The sequence below is a fragment of the Rana temporaria genome, chromosome 10 (assembly GCF_905171775.1).
Source record: "Rana temporaria chromosome 10, aRanTem1.1, whole genome shotgun sequence".
In the NCBI taxonomy this organism is placed as follows: Eukaryota; Metazoa; Chordata; class Amphibia; order Anura; family Ranidae; genus Rana; species Rana temporaria.
The window spans coordinates 128,951,634-128,972,890 of NC_053498.1; the positions used below are offsets into that span (position 1 = coordinate 128,951,634).

Sequence of the window (21,257 nt, forward strand, 5' to 3'; positions counted from 1 at the left end):
AGTGCTAATTTGCATACCCGAAGCGGCATTTCGACGAGAAATGCCCCCAGCGGCGGCCGAGGTACTGCATCCTAAGATCCGACAGTGTAAGTCCCTTACACATGTCGGATCTTCTGCCTATCTATTGGAAACTGATTCTGTGGATCAGTTCCAAAGATAGAAACAGGGATACGACGGCGTATCAGTAGATACGCCGTCGTATCCCTTTTGTGGATCTGGCCCTGAGTTTCCATCTTAAGTCTGGACTGTTACCCTGTGAAGGAATATTGTATAGCAGAATGGTTGGAAGTAAAATAGTAAGTCCAAACAACACAACACAATCTCCTGCGCTTGGGGGCTTAGTCTATAGGTGGAATGTCAATAGTCTTTCTGCCCTCCTCAGAACAATGTGTATCCTTAGATCTGAAACATATAGAGAAAAAAGGAGGGCGCACCGACCTTGAGCATTATCAAAGATAAAATGTATTTAAAAATGTCTCATATTTAGACTAATTGCAATAGAAAAAAAAGGAATACATTTTTAAGTCATTCTAATAAAAAATGGCCCTTTAAGAGCATTCGGTGGAAATGGCGTTTTGACATCGCTTCCACCCTGAAATGGTATGGAGATGGGATGGAGCCATCTTCCCCTCACTCGTCTCCAGGCCACTGACATGAGAGGATCCGATCACCTCCGCCGCTGCCGACAGCACCGGAGGGAGGGGGAGCCCTCTCCCGCCGCCAATAAAAGTGATCTTGCGGCGTATCCACCACAGAGACCACTTTTATCTGAAAAAGGACCGCCCACTCTTGAAGAGGGTATCGGGGTTATGGTAGCTAGCTGCCACCATAACAACGGTATTCCTCTTCAAAATAGTGACGTATAACAACGGCGGGCGGGGTACTAAGTGGTTAAAGTGTTGTATGGAGTAGTTCTCTTTTTCTGTTGTGATACTACTCCTATGCACCCCCATTCTTGTCCTCATGGGTCACGAAGTGCGACCAACATATAAGAGTCCACAGGGGCAGAGGAGGCCATACAGTATATAACATATTATAGCGGTGGTTCACCCTCAGTGACACGATTTTACCATCGAGACAGGCATTGTAGCGCGAGCTACAGTATGCCTGTCCCGATTTTTTTACCCCCGTACTCACTGTGTACTCGTACATTATAGATTTCGGCTCCCGCGGGGAATGGGCGTGCCTATGGAGAGGGAGGATGATTGACGGCCGGCCCTGGCACTTCACTCTCCCCGAAGACAGCCGGAGTAGGTCTCGGCTCTTCACGGCGCCTGCGCACAGGCTATGCGCAGGCCCCGTGAAGAGCCAAGCCTATTTCGGCTATTTCCAGAGAAGCGTGACGCGCCAGAGCCGGCCGTCAATCATCCTCCGTCTCCATAGGCACGCCCATTCCCCGAGGGGAGTCGGTATCTTCGATGTACGAGTACACGGTGAGTACGGGGATAAAAAAATTGGGACAGGCATACTGTAGCTCGCGCTACAATGCCTGATTTTATGGTAGAAGAAAAAAAATTTTTTTTGGGGGTTTCTAGGGTGAACCCCCGCTTTAAGTGTCGCAGTTGATGAACTTTTTGATCTTGTGACTTTTGCCATCCACTTTGGTAACCTCCTTTTTCTGATGACACATATGTGTGCAATTGCCACAGTTGCTAACCCCGCATTTGTAGAAACATTTTTGATCAAATACCATGGTCCAGGGTTTGTTCAGACCTATATTTTTATTTAATTTACAGTAAAATAAATGTAAAGGACCAATAAACCTAAACAAACATTTTCCTTTGAAGAGAGGATCTTCTAGCCCTGATTTTGACTTCATATGGAAAATGAAAATCTCTATTTGGATCATTATGAGCTCCCATTAGAGGAAACGGATGAGTGGAGAGGAAGTCAGCTGTGTTCAGGGAAATGTTTCCCCTCAATATGCTAGTGTCAGAATGACTGTCTTTATTGCTGAGAATCTCCTGAAACATGTATCTTAATTTTTATTCTATCTCCATTATATGAACTGTTCCTCTACTGCTGTATGTGATGCCATTGGGCTGTCAGGTGGGTGAAGTTTTCAGTATAAATAGCAGACATACAGTGGGGAATAATGGCCCTGAGTTATCATTCTGGGTGACACTGTGTTTGCTATATGTAAAGTAGATTATTGGTGAGTATTAATAAATCGCTCTGCATATAACCGCGTTACGGTGAATTTTCTGCAGTGAAAGTCCTGGTGTGTCAAGTGGTATAAGTTGCAGGTTCCCCCTCCGGCTATTCACAGTCGCACCGGCATTCTCTATAGCTGCTTTTCTCTTTCTGGGTGACCTTGCTGGAGACAGAAGACTTATTACCCTTAATCACTTCATTCTATAAATCGATGAGGCCTCTGCGACTCATATATTATACCCACCCTACAGCACTGCGCTGACAACTTCTCCCCGTGACAACTCCATTGACTAACCCGCTGCACTTCACACACCCCCAAGGCCTATTCATCAATTTGTCTGCAAGAAGACCTGTCTGTGTTCCCTAGAGCAGGCAATCATTTGTATGCTTCCAAAGATGCTCATAACATATAATCCACGGTTGGGACAGTCTGGCTGATTTAGATAATGAAAGACGGGAGAGGGGTTCCTTATTATTGGGGGTTTATCTGGGATACAGAAGTTGGGGCCTTTTATGTATAGTTCTCCCAAGAAATCCTCTCCCAAGGGTCTTTGTATAAAGCAGGCTCGCGGTTGGTGTACAGACTGTGGCAGACCCAACCAGGACAGAGTTTTTTGGAGGGAGCTAGGGGCAAGCCTCCTACATACTGATTATGACCCATAAAGGAGACCGGGGATTTTGTCTGCTTCTTCCCGTCAGAGCATGGAAAATAGCTCAATTCAGCCTCTGATCCCATGGAGAAAGCAGATAATTCTACAATGACGCACAACAAGGTGATGAACGCTGAGAGCGAGGCTTGGATTAATTCTCTGAATAAAGACCACAAAGATTCCCTTCTGGAGTTGAAGGAATATTAATTCTATTAATCTTGTACAGGTTAATGGTCAGTGGAAATATGGTGACCCTCCTGCAGACTGGGTTGGAGATGCTCCTCCACTTGAGACAGAAGTATTTATCAACAATATCCCTCAAGAAATCTATGACGATAATTTAATTCCACTTTTTCAGGCTGCTAGAACATTGTATGAGTTTTGTCTCACAGACTGTTGTAGACTGTTATCGGACTGCCTTGGATCCTTGATTAATCAAAGGCTTGTCTAGGTGGCTAGTTAATTAGCTTACTAGATCACGGTTTATGTTTATGTTGGCTAATCCTTTTGGAGGTTCCTACATGATGAGATTAGCTAATGTCAACTCTACCTCATTATCTAGCCATTGTGTGATGTTTTGGGTCATATTTGGTTTTATTGTTCATGTGGTGACTGTCCTACATTTGAAGTGTATAAAAACCTGTATTTCTGTTCAATAAACAGTCATTCCTTTGGCTTTACCTCAACGTCTTGTCTGTGTGTGATTCTTTGTTTAAAAGGGCTGGTATTGGCTCTCCGTCTGCTGGAAGGGTTTGAAGGACAGGAGGCACTGTTTGGCGGAAGCACCCAAGCGGTGTGCCAAACATTCCATCACATTTGGTGGCAGCGGTGGCAGGCTTCCCGCAGTCTAGGACATCCAAGCCACCACCAGGATCAGAGGTCCGGATAGCAGAAGAGGAGAGGCACAGCTATCAATCGGCCATAAGAGCTTCCCATCCATAGCTTCAGGTGGAGGTGCGCAAAGCACACTGTTACTCTGCCCCATTGCCGACACTTCAGCTGGGGTTTCAGAGCTGTCAGCTGTTACTTTCCGATAGTCCCGGGCAAAGGGTGCCCAGCACAGTGGCTTGGCAGAGTCCAGCAGCTGTCTGTAGGTGGTCTCCAGATCCCATTCCTGAACAGCTAGAACCTCCAAATCCTCCTGTGCACAGAGCACTTCCGAGACATTCAGCATCCAGTCTCTGTACTCCATGATATCCTCCGAACGCCACTCCAGATCGTTCCCAAAGTCAGAGTCCTTGGATAGCCTCTCGTATAACAGCCCCAGGCTGCCGTAGCCAAAGCTTTCTGTCGGGTTGTTGTCCACTGGAACACTTGGCAGCGGGCTCTGTAGCTCTTGTCCAGCCGCATCTCTGCCTAGAACAGCCTGCTTAAGCTGTCCACTCCTTGTGCTGTCGCAGTATGTAACAGCATTTGCACTACATACTGTGACCAGTACCTTTCCTGGGTGGAGGGAAAATGCTTTCCCTGGTGGTGCTGCTCTCGGTCTAGCGCTTCCTTCCAGAGTTGCCAGACAGAATCATACCAACCCTGCAGGACCTGCACTGATACTGGTTCCCTGTGCTGCATCCGCATCTCTTGCAGCCACCTTCCAAATTCCTCTTCGATGGCTGCTGGTATCTGTACCTCTCCTCTTCTGCTATCCAGACCTCGGTGGTGGTTTGGATGTCCCAGACTGCAGTAAGCACCCACCACTGGACCAAATGTGACTGACCGCTTGGCACCCGCTTGGGTGCTTCTGCCAAACAGTGCCTCCTGCCCTCCAAACCCTTTCAGCAGACCAAGAGCTAATACCAGTCCTTTTACCCCAAACATCATACACAGACAACATGGTGATGCAAAACCAAAGGAATGACTGTTTATTGAACAGAAATACAGATGGAAGTGGGAAGGTGTGCAACTGTCCTGGTACCTGTGAGTACTGACCCTGAACAGTGATCCTGGATGACTGTGTGCTTTTGGGATTTAAGTGCCAGTGATAGCTATGGACTGAAATAACTCCCATAGGGTCTCAGAGTATTGGCCATTCCCCTGTGCCCTCAGCAGAATCCATGTATGGGAGCTTAGGGAATTGTGTTCACCTGTTACTGTTTTTGAGTAGCTCATGCCCTAACCCCTCTCCTGTTTAAAGTTCTTTCAGCAATAAATATTAATAAGACATCCCCTAGACTGAGTTATTGGAGCCGGTGGGCATGGACTGGTGCTTGTGAGGATGGGCAGCCATTTTACTAATTGGAAAATACCAGCTATTACCAGTGGCCCCTATGGGGGTAGCACTACAGTACTTTTCACGTTTATACTTAGTAGCAATGGTGCTCATTAATAATGTATATCTGTGTGGAGTAACGCAGAAAGGTGTTGGAGAACGCTCAGGTAATCAGATGTTGCCGCTATCATCGCCTGAGTCGTCTCTTCGGGGGGAACAATGTGTAATTTGGCGAAGATGCTTCCAGGAAGATTACAGTTATCATGGTTTGATCAGCGATGGCTCTCATCTCGCTCTGAAGGTTATACTTCCCCTCAGAACCAGCTCCCATGAACACCCAGCCGCGCTTTGCATATTTCATCTCGCAAGATGAGGCTGACGTGTCGAGCTTTGATGATTTATTTACAAAACTTGTGATGTTTATAGAGGCCACTTCCTGCTGAGTGTTCAGCCTGGAGCCGTAGTGTCACATTGTGTTATTACTGTTCATCTGTGCTGGCTGCCAGTAGAACATTGGCCGTATCAGCCCAACATTGTCTGCAGCTGGTCAGCCCCTGTGTGTCTGTACATATACTTTATACTGTGCTATATACAAGATGATTTCCAGCAGTGGTCACCCCAGGAATAAGTGTGGTATTCTATGATGAACTGCTGACTTTTGACCCAACCTCAGATCACCCTGTGTATGGCAGTACTGTGTTCTGTGAACAATTTATGTCATTATTTGATTCTCTCTGCCAATCCCTTTACTGGCTTCCCCTACTCAATTGTATAAAATTCTAAATGCTAACCACAACATACAAGGCTATGCTATCCACAACATTGCCCCCAGCTACATCACCAACCTCCACTGCAGATATCGCCCAAACTGTCCTCACCGCTCCTCCCAAGACATCCTGCTCTTTAGTGCCCTTGTTACCTCCTCCCATGCTTGCCTCCAGGACTTCTCCAGAGCTTCTCCTATCCTATGGAACTCCTTGGCCCAGTATGTCCAGTCAGCTCCTAACCTGCCCGCCTTCAAAACTCACTTATTCAGGGAAACCTACTCTACCTCCACCTAAGATCTTTACCCAAGTCATATCCATCACATCATCCCCTGCCTGCAGCTATTGCCTTTTGTACCACCTCTCCCTCCCTTTATAGTGTAAGCTCCATGAACAGGGCTTTCCTATTCCTTCTGTATTTAACTGTATTGTATTTGCACTGTCCCCCTCTAATATTGTAAAGAGCCATGTAAACTGTTGGCGCTATATAAATCCTGTATAATAATAATATTTAAATATTAATTTATGATCTCACTCTTTATCACCATGTATGGCATTTGCTTGATTTACAATTTTAATTGAACTGAAACTTGGATCTGTGATCCTAATTAAGGGGCTTATTCTCGGCATCCTCTCTGATATTCTGCTAATAATATGATTGGAGTAAAGTGGTTCTGTACACACGTAGTGCTGGCTGGTGGCATCCATGCTGTTCCAGTACTTCCACCTAACAGAGAGAGCTGTGGGCCACTGTGAACTTTTCACGTTGTTGTACTTGATAAGTTAATTAAGCTTCAGCAAATTTAACACAAGAAATTACCTGTGATTTATGAGGAGTTAATGGCTTCCTGGCGGCACGTCTGTCGTCATAAGTAATGGTGGCTCATATAGGAGGTGAAGCCAACATAAAGAAGCCTTTGGTGGCCTCAGGACAAAACCTATTTGCAGAATGAGGTGAAAGTCTCATCTTGTATCCTGAAATATGAGTCCTGCAGTATAGAGTGGAGATGTCTGGTTTCTTTCTATGACTCTGTCCACTTTGTTCAGCTTTGTCACATAAAATAATGATTTGCTAGTACTTGATTGAGGGACTTGCAGAGTGTTGAGGCTCAAATTATGTAGAAATGATTGGCTAGAATGTACTTGACTGAGGGACTTGCAGAGTGACAGGGCTCATATTATGTAGAAAGAAATAATACTAGACCCCTCGCCATTACCCAAAATGACCAGACGATACCATTTATTTGGAGTCGATGGGCCATAAAAGCCCATTTATTTTACAAAACCATTTACATACAATATTCAAGAGAACAAAATTGATTGCAGATAATATAGTCAATGTATTACAAATAAACAAACATTGGAATTGTTTCTGCCAGGTCTAAGGTCTTTGATGGAGATATAATCACAACAAAAACCTGTTGTATCTGCCACCCAATAAACAGGCCCCCAGCTGTTACTACACCACCTTGGGGACAAATAACTACTTACATACTACCATGTACAACCCCTAATTTTGAACCAACATTGCCTTCAAAGACCCAATACACCTCCTGAAAGCTGCTATGACAAGATACAAGAAAAGACCAAAAAACTGGAGAACAAGCTAAAACGTAGGCCAGGGAACACACACAATTTAATCCAGCACCTCAAAAAAGGCAGGAAGCTCTCACATACCAAAAGAAGGGAAGGTGGGTAGGGGAAACCTGTCTGGTGCTGGCACAAGCCTTGACTGAAGCTCCGTCAAGGTCCCTCTCCTCTACTCACTAATGGACAAACCCTATACCCTGAACCCACCACTCCGGTAAGTAATTCTCATCTTTCAAAAAAATAAAAAAATCAACACTTTTTTTTAGGTGAATGGGTACAGTGTTCCCCATACTCATTCACATAGGGTGAGGAGCCGGGATCTGGGGGCACCCTTGTTAAAGGGGCTCTCAGATTCCGATAATCCTCCCCGCTCGCAGACTCCGACAACCAACAGCCAGGGTTGTCAGAAAGAAGCCCTTGTCCTCATCAACATGGGAACAAGGTGGTTTGGGGTGGAGGGCGCAGTGTCCCCCTGTCCCAAAGCACCCACCCCTCCTATGTTAAGGGCATGGGGCCTGGTACGGTTCAGGAGAGAGGGGGGGCGCTTGCTCGTCCCCACCCCCTTTCCTGACCTGCCAGGTTGTTTGCTAAGGGTCTGGTATGGATTTTGGGGGGATCTTTACACTTTTTTCAACGTTGGTGTTCCCCTTAAAATCCAGACCAGACCGAAGGGCCTGGTATGCTCTTGGAGGGGGAACCTGTGATGTTTTTTTTTTTATTATTATTATTTGGCGTGGAGTTCCTCCTAAAGATTCATACCAAATGTAGTGTCTGGTATTGTTGGGATCAAAGTCGGATCCTTGTTCACTGAAGTCAGACTTCAAGTCGCAGGGCAAAGTCAGATCCAAAGTAGTACGACTGTCATACCAGTGTAAACCCAGCCTGAAACAAGAAATATGACAAGGAAGATCCAGGACTGTTGAGCAGTTACAATCCTATATCAGACAAGAATGGGAGAACATTCCTCTTCCAAAACTCCAGAAACTGGTCTCCTCCCTTCCCATAGGTTTACACAGTGTTGTTAAAATAAGGGCTGATTCTACACCGTGGTAAACATGGCCCTTTCCCTGAAAAACCTTGTAATGAAAATAATAAAATCAAAAAACATGGCCCTTTCCCAACATTTTTGAGATGTGTTGCTGCCATCAATTTCAAAATGACCATCTTAAAATGGTAAATTTTCTTAGTTTTAAAAAATTTGATATATTTTCTATTGTATTCAGTTTTTATGTAGACTTTACACTGCATCCCAACTTTATGGAAATTGGGGTTGTACTTGTATACTGATCACTATGTTCTGTGCAGTATATATTGATCACTGGGTGCTTTCTATAATGTTTACTGACTGGCGTGGCGAATCCTTGTTTGCCCCTGCGCCCTTCTCAGCACTGGGGTCATATTAGCTGAGTGAGGGAGAGAAACTGAGGGAGAAGAGAAACATGGGAATACTAGTCGGTACTAGTGTGCAAAGGTATGTTTCCTTTGGAGGAATAAATCACATCTAACATAAGGTGTCCTACGTGTGTTAATGTTGCTGCATTATGCAAGACTAGTTTTGTTTTTTACATTTTAGAACAGGGTGTCTTGAGCTTGTGCAGAATAAAGGGTACCTTATCTAAAATAAAATAAATAAATAAAAATAATAACAAAAAGTTGGGAAACACTGCTCTACCAATCACTGGGGTGTCCTCTACTTTGTATATCGTTTATAGCTATGACTAAGCATTGTATTTCAATGTGAAACGCGTCAGCTGTTCATTTCCCACTGTATGCTGTTTTTTTGTAGTGCTTTTTCTTTTACCCAATAAAGGGCACGTCTTTTTTTAGACTTCCTGGAGTGCGGCTGTCCATATACATTCTCTTTCCTTCCATGCTTCGTGCATTGCCAGCACCCGTTGGTTCTTGAGTGGACACTGATTGCCTTAGGTGTGCTCACCTGGAGCGGCAGTCTCTCCTATCTGTTTGTATATCGTTTACTGGGGTGCTCTCTATAATGTCTACCCATCACTGTGGTGCTCTCTGCATTATACACCAATTACCAGGATGCTCTGTGCATTGTAAACCATTTATTAAGGTGCTTTATGCATTGTTTACCTATCAGCAGGGTGCTCTCTACATTGTATAACAATCATTGAGGTGCTCTCTACCTTCTATACATATCAGCAGGGTGCTCTCTACATTGTATAACAATCATTGAGGTGCTCTCTACCTTCTATACATATCAGCAGGGGGCTCTCTACCTTGTTTACCACTGCGGTGCTCTCAACATTGTATATTGATCACTGGAGTGCTCTCTGCATTATATACTGATTACTAGGTCACTTTGTACATTGTAAGCTGATCATCACTGCACTATTTATATTGTATACCAATCACAGGGGTGTCCTTTATATTGTTTACTGATCATTGGGGTGCTCGCTGCATTAAATACCTATCACTGTTCTTTACACTATATACAATCACTAGTGTGCTCTCTACATTGTATGGATTATCGGGGTGCTTTCTGTTCCCCTTTATGGAGGCAGCTTGGGTTCATTGACTTTATTGGTTATTATCATTGTTGATGCTGCATTCAACCTTTTCAGCAATATAGTTGAGTTGTATAAATATGCTGTGTGGTCAGTGTGTCCCTATTCTCCCACCATTACCCTCTGACATATCAGTATAGGGCGGAGGCCTTCCTTTCTATGGAATCTTGGGTCTAGACTAGGTCTAGACTAGGATTAAAATAATAATTCCCCCCCACCACCATTGCTATTTGTATGTTCTGTGTGACTGTCCATTAACCCGTTAACCCTTCACCATCTATTCTGTAACCCACTGAATGCTGAACATATTAACCCTTTCTGTCTTGGAGGTTGAGCGTTGAGGAGGTTAATGAAGCAGAATAAGTATTTTCTGGCATTTTCATCCGTAGCGTTGCTGTGAAAGACAATTTTCATTTCTGGATGACTGTGCTCCACCTGCCGTGAAATGTCCTTCTAGCTGTGCATACTAATTGAGTGCACCGCCTCAGGCCCAGGTGTACTGCGTCCTCTGACAGCTTTGTGATGGCAGGAGGGCGCTTGGAGTGTCCCTGACATACATGTTCTGTGTCACATGCCATATGATGGGAGTTGAAGCTTCATGCACATCCATTTTATTGTTCTAGTTCATTATCTTTTTCTCCTGCTGTCGCTAGTGCAGACCACATGAAGGCTATATGGTCCCACAGTGCAATGGGGACAGGTCCTTGAAGAATCCTTATTCTGGTGTATTCAGGTGCCATGGGGGGCAGTCACACAATACATGAGACGTGTGTATACTTCAAGCTGGTAGAGGGTTAGTATTTATAAAACTTTGGGCACTAAACTCAATAGGGGAAAAGAGATAAAACAGGAACAAGTAACTTTTTGGGCTCCAGAAAGTGTCTCCTTTCATGCATTCCTCACACCTGCTACACATAACCCTGATACTGCGACTGAGCACGTATATTGCTGTATACATGAGCGCTCATTGAAACTCTTCCTGAAAGCATCGATAACACAGCTGACTGGGCCTGCCAATGATGAGACCAGCATGGCAGGGCTGAAAACATAATACTGAGAAGAAATGAACACAAATCCACAAATAATAACTCATTGTCGTTATTGATTACAGACTATAAACATCTTTCGTCTTAAATAGCAACTTACAGGCATTATAAAAGAAAAAAATAATGATAATGGCCTCTTTTTTAATAGAAGGGGAAATTTTCCCGATCCAACAATTAAATCATTAGTATTTGAGCTGTAAAATAGACCCCTACCAGGGGCTCCTTGAAGTGTATCTGCAGCCATTTTTTTTTTGGATGGGTAGAATGTGAAAGGTTTGGAACCCCTGACAGATTTATATTGCTGTCCATGTCCCTGCTGGGAGACTCACCCTCTATCACCGATTGCCGATTGGAGTTTCCTAGGAACTACGGGGACGGCCAACAATTGCCATCCCTGGAAATCGATCGCCACACTGGCAAACACTTGGAAACCTCACGGCCCCAATCCAGGCACTAGGGGCCAGATTCAGAGAGATCGGCATATCTTTAGAGCGGCGTAGCGCATCTGATATCGCATCTTGTTTGGTTTGAACCTTTAACAAGGATTCCCTATTAGTATCTCGGGCAGATTGTACCGCCCGGTCCAATGTCGAAGGATCATAACCCTTCTCTAGGAACTTGTTTGATAAAACAGCAGCCTGAACATCAAAAACGTCAACATCTGTACAGTTGCGTCTGATCCTGGTATATTGTCCTTGAGGGACTGCCTTCAACCATGGACCATAATGGCAACTGTCCAGAGGAATGAACGAGTTCCTATCAGTCGGTTTGAAAAATGTGCTGGTGACAAACTTATTGTCCACTATGCCAATATTCAAATCCAAAAAATTCACCAAAGTCTGACTTGCAGAAAAAGTGAATCTAATGCCTCTAGAATTGTCATTGAGGGAACTCATGAACAGATCTAAGTCATCTCTCTCTCCATCCCATAGGAGGAGGACGTCGTCGATATACCTAACCCAGAGTGTTACCTCAGGTCTTCGGCAATCATCGACGGCGTCCTCCTCCCACTTGGCCATGAAAAGATTAGCCAGGCTGGGGGCATATTTAGCCCCCATAGCCACTCCCCTATCCTGGCGAAAAAAAACAATTGTCGAACCAAAAATAGTTGTGACTCGCTGCAAATTGAAGCAGGGTCATGATGAACTCGATCTGTTCCGAGGCCAGAGTTGAGTCTCTGGTCAGATAAAATCTCACAGCCTCAAGGCCAAGATCGTGGGGAATTATGGTGTACAGGGATGTCACATCGGCTGTGACCATCCACACACCTTCCCTAGGGGATAATCCCGACAGCAGATTAATCACCTGCTTTGTGTCTCCAATAAAGGACGGTATCTTGCGCACCAGAGGCTGCAAGTAAAAATCAATGTACTTGCCCACCCGGGACGTGATGGAATCAATCCCACTGACAATGGGACGTCCCGGGGGGCAAGTTTGATTCTTATGGATTTTCGGGAGATAGTATATTACCGGTGTGCGAGGCGCCACCGGCACCAGGAATAGACTCTCCTTTTTATTTAAAATCCCTTTCTGGAGGCCCTGATCTACCAGGACCTCCAGGTCTCGTTTATACTTAACGACTGGGTCACGGTTTAGAGGGGTGTAGGTGGCATCGTCGTCCACGATGCGATGCATTTCTGCAACATAATCGCATCTATCTAGGACGACGATGCCACCCCCCTTATCTGCCGGCCTGATGACAAGTGATTTGTTGGAACACAACGAATCTAATCCTGTCTCGAGAGCTTTGTTCAATCTAGCCTTCTTAAACTTCATTTTATCCAAGTCCTTAAGTACAACGTCCCTGAAGACCCTAATGCTAGCAGGTAGGGTCCCGGGATTGAACAGAGAGGCGTTGGACAAATTAGAATGCCTATATTCTGAAGCACACTGAGGCCCCTCATTAATAGGATTCGTTAAGAAGTGTCTCCTAATACTCAATTTTCTAGAGAACTTATGAACATCCATAAAGGTTTGAAATTTGCTCAGATTTCTCGGAGGTGCAAACTTCAAACCCTTATCTAACAGCTCTTTTTCAGAATCTGTGAGTGTTTGTTGGCTTAGATTGTAGATGCCAACTCCTACACTCTTCTTCTCTTTGGATGCTTGGGCTCTCCTCCCCCCTCTGGTCCCTCTCTTGGTTCTGTAGGCCATACTGGGCCGTGATGGCTCCTGGGAAAACCCCAATTATAGGGAGAGCGGGATGGAGGAGGCCCCTGTATACTTTCGGGTCTGAGATACCCATAGCCCCTATCCTGTGATCCAAACCCAGGTGGGGGAAAGCATCTTTCCCAATTATTATATGGAGCATCCCTGGGTCCAAGCCCATAGGGCCCCATAGGATCTAATAAAGGGAAGAAGCGATTCTGTGTTGGGATATTAAAGTCATAGGTACTATCTCTTCTACCCTGAGGGTTAAATTCCATTTGTGTGGAATTTCTAAACGAGGTTGTTTGGTCTCGACCTACTGGAGAGTCAGTCCTATAATGTTGGAATTGGGACTCCGATCTATGGCCTTTAAACTTCTGTCTGACTCTGGTGGGAGTATTGGACTGAACCATGTCCTTTTTCGAGTTTTTAACCTTAACCCTAGGTTTCTGTTGGACCTGGGAAGATGTTGAGGTGCTAGGTTGGTCCATCCTATGGTTTGAAACCAGTGTACGCTGTGAGGGCACAAGAGGGGCAACAGAAACTTGCGGAGTCGTATCCATTGTCTCCCTATCCTCAGCATCTGTGGCAATTTTTTTCTGCCATTTAAATACCAACTTCGACTGATAGTCCTCTAAGTCGCGGTTGTATTTCTTTTTCTTCTTCACTTTTTGGTCTTTCTCCTCTTTTTCGAGATTTTTTTGGAGGTTGGCGGAGTAATCCTGATATTCCTCCTCCTTTTTGTGAGGAATCAATGATTCCTTAACCAATTTAATCTCAGAGTCTAACTTGATCAGTTTGTCTCTCTTCCTCTCCGCTAGAAAGCGCAAGAAGGAAGTGCCAGCATCATTGAAATATTTGGCCCAACCGATCAAGTCAGACTCGTCTGTCTGAGGGCTGACCTCCCACCGTAGGCTCCTAGGAACCATCCCACTCTTGACATACGTTTCCAAAAAAACAACGTCCCACTGGGTATGTATTTCTGCTGTCATAAGATTTTTCAATCTCATGAAGAGCCCACTTACTTCAGAAGTGGTGGGTAATGGGGTGGAATCAAACACCCCCACTGTATTGACTACCCTCTTTGAACGAAAGTCAAAAATATCCATGGTGACCTTATAAAAAGTCACCAAACCAAGCTGCAATTGAAGGTATACAGATAATAAAGAAAAAAGGTTTGGGAACAACTGCGCTAAGGTAAATAATTGGGATTAATAAGCAGCAATTAGATTGTGTATAAACAAAGAAATAACGGAAAAAGGAATAATTGCGCTAAACCCAAACGTGCACTAGAGATTAAACTAATAACCAAGTGTATGTGTAAAACCACTGTGTCCGTGTCTAACACACAAACTCAGTGGAATCAGGGGGCCAGATGGCCTCTCTGCTAGCAATAATATATATGAACCAAGTGGTCAATAACATAAATGATGGTGAACCATAACCACAATAATTGTTAAAGAAATTAACAAAACATATATTAATATATTAATATAAAGTCCATATGGTCCAAAATAATTTTTGGAAGGTAAGTTGTAGGTCCATATAGCAAATAAGACACCCGTGAAGATTCCAGAAATGTAGTAATCAAACACCAAACGTGAATCCTCCACCAGTCGTGCAGCTGCTTACCAGAACTCTGGGTCCTGCCGGACCACTATCAGCATATTTCTCAACCAAAGATTTAAGGCAGCAGTAAGTCCTCCACTTGTACTAGAACCAATCCGTACTCAACGATGGACATAGAAAATAAGACAGAGCTCCACATGGCATAAAATCCGGTTGATTTATTAAAATAATAGTAAAACTATGTACAAACAACTCACAATTCAGTTGAAAAAAGACAGCAATTGGCCTGTAACGCCGGCCGGTCGTATCAGGAACCAAAGAGCCACTCGTTGGAGTAATGCAAGGGATGGCGTCCACACGTCACTCACTCCACCCGACGCGTTTCGTGACAAGATCACTTCGTCTCGGGGTACGAGTGGCGTGGGACGCCACCCCTTTATATAAAAACACAATAACAATCAAACAATCAATTGATTTCACTAACCAAGCCCCTTGACCACTTGGTTCATATATATTATTGCTAGCAGAGAGGCCATCTGGCCCCCTGATTCCACTGAGTTTGTGTGTTAGACACGGACACAGTGGTTTTACACATACACTTGGTTATTAGTTTAATCTCTAGTGCACGTTTGGGTTTAGCGCAATTATTCCTTTTTCCGCAAGTACGTTCGTGAATCGGCGTATGTAGATCATTTACATATTCGACGCGTAAATCAACGGAAGCGCCCCTAGTGGCCAGCGTAAATATGCACCCAAGATACGACGGCGTAAGGAGACTTACGTCGGTCGGATCAAGCAGAAATTCAGGCGTATCTGGTTTCCTGAATACAGCGCATAGATACGACGGCGCATACTACAACTTACGCTGCGTATCAACAGATACGTCAGCGTAAGTCGTTCGTGAATCTGGCCCTAGGTAGCTAGCTGAGAAAACACGACGACACATGCACTATAGCTACGCTGCCACCAGTTCCGGGACAATGGCGACCATGCCAATTTGAGCACTAATCTGCATGCTTACCTCCTAAACATGAATTCCCCCACCTCTCAATACAAATCCACCCCCTGCTGAGATCCACTTCCCAGCTTGAATCCTTGCCCCCAAAAAATTTCCCCCTCTCAAATTTCCCCTCTCCCAGCACAAATTCTCCCCAATCCCCTATTTTAGCACAAATCCCCTCCTAGCACAAATCCCCTCTCCCCTTCAATATTCTTTCCCCATTCCCCCTCCCAACACAATTCCCCTCAAATCACCACTCCTAGCATGAGCCCAAGGCAGCTGTCCCAGCTCTGGCTGCCACCAGCCAAAACTTACAGACATAGGGAATACCTTGCTTCTGACATTTTAACTAATAAACTCTGCACTGAGACAAACTAGCACAGAGGCTTCACAATCGAGCTGGCTAGACACACAAGCAGATGAAAATCTTGATTACAAGCTGCTGCATTCTGATAGTTGTGTGCTGGTTTCAAACCCACCGGCACTGCGCTGCGCTAATCACAGGCAGTGAGACACTGTCCCAATCCGCGGCTGCAGAGATCTGGAAATGTCTCACTGCCTGTGATTAGCGCAGGTCTCTCCTGTCAGTGGTTCTCTCATTGTCTAGGGCAGTGGTTCTCAACCCTCTAGTGCCGTGACCCCTTGATAAAATTTCCCAAGTTGTGGGGACCCCTAACAGTAAAATTATTTTTGTAGCGTGGGTTGTCAGCACCCAAGGCAAGACAAGTAATTTGCACCCCTAACCCACGGATACTTGGCACTCCCTCAGTCCCTTCCACTCGTACAGTATTAAAACCCCTTATGGTACTCACTGTGTCTCCGCAGCAGTGACACCTATGCCAAAATCAGGAGATAGGGTCTCCTCCAGCCCCTCCCACTTCACATTCCTCACAGCCAGCTGACATCTAGTCTCTGCCCCCCAGCCATGCCGTGAACTGAATGGGTGGCTGCGAAGAGGCTGAGTGGGCCACCGCAAGCTCCAGGGACAGCCCTGCTGGGTAGCCATGAAAAGGCTGGGAGAGCGGTGCGGGATTCAGGAATAGCCCAGGATTCGGTGACCCCTGGCAAATTGTCATTCGACCCCCAAGGGGGTCCCGACCCCCAGGTTGAGAACCACTGGTCTAGGGGATTTTCTGGCCTCTGTGGACATGAAGGCTGCTTATATGCACCTTCCTGTTTTTCAGTCCCCACAGCTCTATCTGCAGTTTGCCACGAACGAGCAGTATTTTGAGTTTGTGGCTCTGCCCTTTAACCTATCCACAGCACCCTGGATTTTCACCATATTTCCGGCACTGGTTGTGGCTTTACTTTCCAGGACTAGGGATTCTGGGGATTTTGCCGTGGATGCCCTGGGGACTCTCTGGGATCAGTAGAACCTCATGTATGCCCCCCCAAGCTCCTTTCTCGCTTCCTTTGCAGGATAGGGGTGGGGCATCCCAGTGATTTTCATTGAATTGAATTGGCCCAGGAGGGTGTGGTACTGAGTCAGCGGCGAACTCCTGACAAACTAGATTGCTTGACAGATTGAGAATGATAACCCAGATTTTCCAGCCTACTGTCTTGAGGGGCCATGTACCATCCTGCTTCATGGCAGGTTTTAACAGCATATCTGTTGAAGCCCAGGTTCTGAAGGACAGGGGTCTTTTGGATTTGGTCATCCCTACCCTCTTAAAAGCTGTCCTTGTTGCCATTTCTTTGGCTTGTAGGTCTTTCAAGTTGGCAGCTTTATCCCATAAGGAACCCCACAACACACGAATAAGTTTGTTTTGAATCTGGCCTCCTTTTTACCCAAGGTGGTCTCTTCCTTTCACCTAAAATGATTGCTTTCCATTGTTTGGATGAAATGCAAATCTACTTCTTGTCTAAAGCATCCAGTCATCAGCGATTCTGAACTTTAAAGGCTTTCTACCTTAGTGCATTCTCTACATTAAGATATAAAAAAATTCCACTGACTGTTCTTTCCACTAAACGCTTGCTTGAGTCCTCTCTCGACCCAGCTCATTTGAATGGGCTGCCTTGCGCTACTAAAATCGTATGGGTTAAGGTAAATTGTAATGCAAAAAGCATTTCTCTAGAATTGCCAAACTCATTATATACTCCTGAAGTAAAAATCGAATAACATGTTATTATTTATGGTATTATGATTTGAACACGCACTACAGACACAGATTTAGCTGTTGTGATATATAACGTCCTTATGAATAAAACCAAGTTTCATGAACAAAACAACATATTGCTTTTTGACAAACAGGAGTGGCATTTTAAAATATAAAAAAGCCCCAAAAACTGTAAACTCTATTGGCTTCAATGCCATTACACATTACCTGGATATATTACCAACTTTAAATATTAAGAAAAAAATAAGAAAAGCCTTTTTCTTATTTATTTTTTTCTTTGAGCAGCTTAGTAGATGTCCCCTACTTATTCTTATTTGGTAGTGCAGTGCTAATTTTGACGTAAAATTTAATTTTAGTTTTAGTCAGTCTTTTGACTAAAAAGCCATTTTAGTTTTAGTCGTATTTTAGTCATCTGAATTGTTTTAGTTTTAGCCGTATTTTCGTAGGCTAAAAGTGTTAATTTTGTCAACAAAAATATTTTAGTTGATGAAATTAACACTGCTGCCCTGTACCTCTAACCTAACCTACAGTGATGGCTCTGTGCGTTGAACCTTCAGCCAGAGCAAAACTACAAGGGTGTAGATGGGTAAGCGGTCCAAGGGCCCATAGGTTCAGGGGAGCCCAATCATAATGGCTTCTTCCATTATTATATCCATACAGCACTTTACATTATACACAGGATAAATGTGAGTTTCCATCATTTTAATTGGCTGTATGAACCGTTAAAGACAACATTTTAGTCTAATATATAAGTAAATACAGACAGCATTCAAGGTTAAGTCTGACAGCTACAGGGGGAGTGGGGGGCGGGGGGGTTAAGAGGTTTTCATGGATTAACAAAGGTGCCACTTGATGTAATCGGGGGCCCCTCCAAGAAAATCTGTTTTATCCACCTAACATTAGTGCAGATAGACAGTTAAGTCATACATGCCCAGTCTAGAGAGAGTTAAACACGGAATGGCAGAAGCAGCAGAAGTATAATTCTAAGACAGAGAAAATGTTATTTTACTTCTCCGATCTTTTTATAGCTTGAGAACATCTTCTGCTTCCCGCTTCTAACCTAGAATTACCCTGACAGCTAAAAGCGGGAGGGGGCCTGCTAAACCCTTCCAGTACCAAAAGAAGAGCAGGACCTACTAACCCCTTCTCGTCCAATAACAGGGAGAGACCAGAGCTTACTAACTCCTTCACTTCCACTACAAGGAGAAGAGCAGAATCTAATAACCCCTTTTCTTTCAGTACCGGGGGGGGCACATTTTCCTACCCTCTTCCCTTCCAGTACCAGAGAACAAGGATATGCTAGCCCCTTTTAGTACCAGGGGAGGCCACAGCTTCCTATCTCGTTCCCTTTTTGTACCAGGGTCTAATAACTCCTTCCCTTCCAGTACAATGGGAAACCAGAGCTGTCTAACCCCTTCCAGTACCATGGAAGACCAGAGCTGTCTAACCTCCAGGACAAAGGAAAGACCTGAGCCCACTAAACCCTTCTCTTCAATCTCACCTTCACTCAGATCCCTTCATTGGTTGCCAGTAAAAGACAGAATCACTTTCAAGGCACTCTGCCTAATACATAAGTGTATTCAAGGCAACGCCCCCCAATATCTATGCGAAAAAATAAAAGCCCATAACCCCAATCGCATTCTGCTATCCACCAATCAAAACCTACTCCAGATACCCAAAGCCAGATACAAGTCCAAAGGAGATCGAAGATTTGCAGTCCAGGGACCTCGCCTGTGGAATGCACTACCAACCACCATCTGACTGGAGTCGGACCACTTGGCTTTCAGGAGAAAGATTTAAAACCCATCTCTTCTAGGTTAAGGGGTTCCTTACCCATGAAATGGATACAGCGCCCAGAGGCGATTCAGTTCGCATGTGTTGCGCTTTACAAGTTTCTCACTCACTCACTCACTCACCAGGGTGATACCAAGGCCTACTAAGCTCTTCCTGTCCAGTACCAGGAATAAACTAGGACCTGCTAATTCCTTCCCCTCCAATTATAGGAGGAGACCATAGCTTCCTAACCCCTGCCTTCCAGTGCCAGTAGGAGACCAGGACCTGCTAATGCCTTCCCTTCCAGTAACAGGTGAAGGCCACGTCTTTCCAACCCCTTCCTTCCAGTAACATTAAGAGACCAGAGCTTCCTAACCCTTTTCCTTTTGGTACCGGGGAGAACAGCTTTCTAACCTCTTCTCATTCAGAATTAGAAGAGACTATCCTTAAAGGACAAATTAAGTTCTGGTATCCCTTGATTCTGGAAGACCCCAGCTTCCTAACCCCTTCCAGTACCAAGGAAGATCAGGACTTTACTAACCTCGATGGGAGGCCAGAGCTTTCTAACATTTCCTTTCCAGGATCAGGGAAGATCAGGGGTAACTAACTCCTTCTCTTGCAATAGCAAGGGGAGACGAAGGTATATTAAAGTCAACTCAAACTTTGGAAGCTGTTGCAAAAAAGGGCAATTAGAGGATAAATTGAGGACAAGTACTCACCGGTATTGCCTGTGATCTCCGTGCTCCTGATTATTTGCCCATTAATGATTACACATGGCTTGTTCTGCACTGTGACTCTGTGTAGAAGTGGCTAACTTGGTAAAGATTGTGCTTTGCTTCCTCATATCAGAGCTGCCCTCTGATGACTTGTCTGGTAACGTCTGAGGTGGAGTTAGCACAGATCTAGAGAATGGTTGAAGCAAACACAGAAAGATTATTGCACTGCAGGTCCTTAGGTACAGCTTCCACTACAGCAAGGAGAACAGTGAGTAACACTGTAATCGTATTACCAAATCTCACTCCATATCTGGTGGGAGTAATGGTCAGAGGCAGCAGTGTCTTAGATGATCTCACACTGCAGATATACAGCTATGAGGCAACAGAACAAGAGTGCCAAGGCATAGGAAGTGCTCTGCTATTTTCAGGGGGAATTTCAGACAAAAGATTTATTTACTTATTTTCTAAACACCACTTAGGCACAATTAACATTTCTCATTATGTTCCCTATAACATGGAAAATCTTCACGTTTTCAGTTTAGTCCCACTTTAACCGCTTCCTTTCTTATCTTAACTACATACCAGTAATAAAGCCTTTTCTTGCAGTAGGATGCTGGGTTTGATGTTTCCCATACAGTCCACCCTGTATGTCTCTTGTAGCAGCTCATGCTAGTTTCACCTTTCTTCTCCTCTTTAAGGCCCCATACTCACGAGCAAACATGTCTGCTGAAACTGGCCCGCAGGCCAGTTTCAGCAGACATGTTTGGTCGTGTGTGGGCGCGAGCGGGCCGAATTCCAGCAAACATTTGCCCGCCGGGCCTTTTCCCAGCAGACAAATATTCCTGGACTTGTTTTAAAACAGTCCGCTGGAATTCAGCCCGCTCGGACATGTACGGTCGTCAGTACAGACCTACCGTACATGTCCAGGCGCCCGCCGTCCCTCGCATGCGTCGAATGACTTCGACGCATGCGTGGAAGCATTTTAAAGGCGGGCCG

At 44.8% G+C, this 21,257-nt stretch overlaps 1 protein-coding gene across 6 annotated transcripts in view; it reads left to right on the forward strand.

Annotated features, from left to right (window-relative positions):
• The window catches only part of LOC120915600 (neurotrimin-like), a 903,107-nt gene that overhangs the window by 855,761 nt on the left and 26,089 nt on the right, over nt 1-21,257 (forward strand). The gene's annotated exons all lie outside the window — the stretch shown is intronic.